Below are 3,000 nucleotides of genomic sequence, written 5' to 3' on the forward strand. Positions count from 1 at the left end.
TTATCTCAGGTAGCAAAGGAATTCCCCAGGGTCATTTTGGTAAGATCTGGGTGAGGCTGACTCTTCCAAGCGCATGGCCAAATCATATGAGGCTGAAGGGAGATTAATAGAAGTCTTGAATGGAAGGCGTCTCAGGGTTCCGGGGTTGCAGAGATTCTGGGCAAACCCTCTTAGGCTGCATCCGCACTGCAGAGATAATCCGGTTTGACACCACTTTAAGCGCCATGGCTCAAGGCGATGCAATTCTGGAGACTGTAGTTGGTTGTGGCACCAGAGCAAAGCTCTGGTGCCACAACCAACTACAACCCCCAGAATACATCGCCTTGAGCCATGGCGCTTAAAGTGGTATCAAACAGGATTATTTCTGCAGTCGGATGCAGCCTCAGTTGGTAGAGCTAATCCCTGAGGTTTTTCCATTTGCAGTTTTGACCTGGGATGCTTTTGACCAGGAGGGGAGGCCAACCGCAGCAGGTGTAACATATATATATGAGGAAGATCAAGCACTAAGAGGGGGGTGACAACAAGCTGTACTCGCCTCCAACTGGTCGTATCTCGATTGAGTAAAGCCAGGGTGAGCCAGGAACCGTTTTCAAGGCACTAACCACAAATAGAGAAGTTATTTTTCTCGGCGTTTGATAACATTGCGACCCGACGCTGGTCAATAGAAAGGGGGTATTTGTTCTTGCAACAGGCCTTTAATGGATTGCTAGCGGCTTGGCCTAAAGTTAGTATTGCAAACAGCCCCAAGGCATCGGCGTGTTTGTAGGTGACACAAGGAAGATGGTATTTTGACTCTGAATGTCTGTTTATTTTCCATTTATCACGTAGGCCAAGAGGTTTTAATCCCAAACGAAAGGGAAATAAAGGGCTATATTTTCTTTCTCAGACGTTTCTTTTCTTGTGTATTTTCTTTTCTTTTTTAAAAAATGAAACTTTGCCTCAATTGTATACATACACACACACACACATACACAAACACGGGCGCGCACACAAATGATTCAAGGCCCGTTTTCTATAAACGGAAAACGATATTATCTCTCAAAGCGGGCCAAAAAAAGTTCTACTAAATAGCACCCGCCTTGGACCATTTGAGCTCAAAAGGTGTGTTAAAAAAAAGATCAGGGCCAAGGAAAAGACTGTAGTCTAGGTCAGTTTTACCTGGAGTGAGCAATAATTATTTCTCAGTGTTTGGATCAGTTGATCTATTTAAAGAAGAAAAGTTGCAACTAAGCCTCCAAGGAATATGGTGAGTTTGTTACCTTCGGACTCCATCAGAAAGCGCCTGCCTTTGGCATTTGGGAAAGCTCTCTCTTTCTCTCTCATGGGAGATCAAGAGTGGAATCGGATTCAAAGTGGGGTTCAAGAAGTCTCTACTGTGCTTTTGCTCGCTCACTGGAAACACTGGCGTTTGAAGAGCCTGGTCCACTAGATAGATGGAGCCCTGAGCTCTTGGAGCTCTCTAAGCCAAAAGCGCAGTTCCACCCAGCACAGGGCTTGCTGTTGCTGCTGCTGCTGCTGCCTCGATTCGGAGCAGGGCCATCCTGGTCTTGCTTCCCGGGGTTCTGTGTTCGAATCCTGGGGGCCTTAGGCGGGAGAAAACCAAGCTCGCGGCCTCGGGCTGCTTTGGCCCCTCGTTGCGCTCAGGCTGCTCTCTTTGCTGCGCGGTTTGCAAAGCCGGCCTGATCCTCTCGCTCCTTGTCGGTCATGCGAGAGAGGAGTTTGACCCTTTCCCCCCAACGGTGGGAGTTTTGAACTAGGATTCTGGAAGAACTGGGTTCGAATCCCTTCTGGCTATGGAGACCCACTGCAGTCCCAGCCTCTGAGGAAAGATTGCTGAACAAACCTTGTGGCCCCTAAAGCGTGGTCTGAGTTTTTTTGTGGGTTTTTCTAGCTATGTGGCCATGCTCTAGAAGAGTTTATTCCTGAAGATGCCAGCCGCAGATGCTGGCGAAACGTCAGGAATAAACTCTACTAGAACATGGCCAAATAGCCAGAAAAACCCACAAAAAAACTATAGATGCCGGCCATGAAAGCCTTCGACTTCACGTGGTCTGAGTGTTGGAGACCAGGGTTGGAGTCCCTGCCTGGCTATGAAACCCACTGGGTGACCTTGGGCAAGTCGCACTCTCTCAGCTTCAAGTGCAAAGCTCCTCTGAACGAATCTTGCCAAGAAAAACCAATGATAGGTTCACCTTAGGGTTGCCATAGGTCGGAACTGACTTGAAGACACACAAGAACAACAACAACACTACAGTACTTGAAGGCACCTAAGCAACAACCGAGGTCCCTCCCCGATCTACCCGCCAAAGGATCTCTTCTCCAGAAACCAGATCTAGGGTCCTCGACCTCACGGATTCAATGAAACAGAAATACATATCTCTGATCTCCCTTTGGAGAAGACACATCTTTAGCCTGGACACCAACTGTCCCTTCTTAAAGAGATGACCCACTGGCTTCAAGCCACCAGATTCTCCCTCCTCGCCAACAAACTATGGATGGGGGGGGGGGGGAGAAAGTGTTCCGAAATCATCTTGCCCAGGAAATTTAGCTAAAGAGTTTTATTCTTATTTTTCTTCTTCTTATTATTCTTTTGGTGTTGTTTTATGGCTGTTTCTGGACAAGTGATGTGGAGCAGGAGCATTTACCTGAGCTGACCCAGTTCCAGAGAAGTCCCAAGAAGCAGAGGATGGAGAGCTTCAAAGTCCCTTGGCATCCGATATTCCGGGTGGGAAAGGCTCGAAGGCAAGCTTTGCTTAGGCAAACCTAGGTTGGTTCATTTTAGTGGGAGAACAATGAGGCCTCTGTTTGCCTGCGAGCCTTGGCTAAAGCACCTGTCTCTCCGACTTCCTCCAGCCTCCGCCTCTTATATGTATTTAAAACAATCGTTTTTTAAAATAATAATAATAACAACACCATCACAATCATCACGAATGAACAGGTTTCCTTTATTCGTTTCCCCCTCCCTTCAACCACGAGACACGGATTGGTTATAACCATTTG

Source organism: Sceloporus undulatus, chromosome 3 (genome assembly GCF_019175285.1).
Source record: "Sceloporus undulatus isolate JIND9_A2432 ecotype Alabama chromosome 3, SceUnd_v1.1, whole genome shotgun sequence".
Lineage (NCBI taxonomy): Eukaryota > Metazoa > Chordata > Lepidosauria > Squamata > Phrynosomatidae > Sceloporus > Sceloporus undulatus.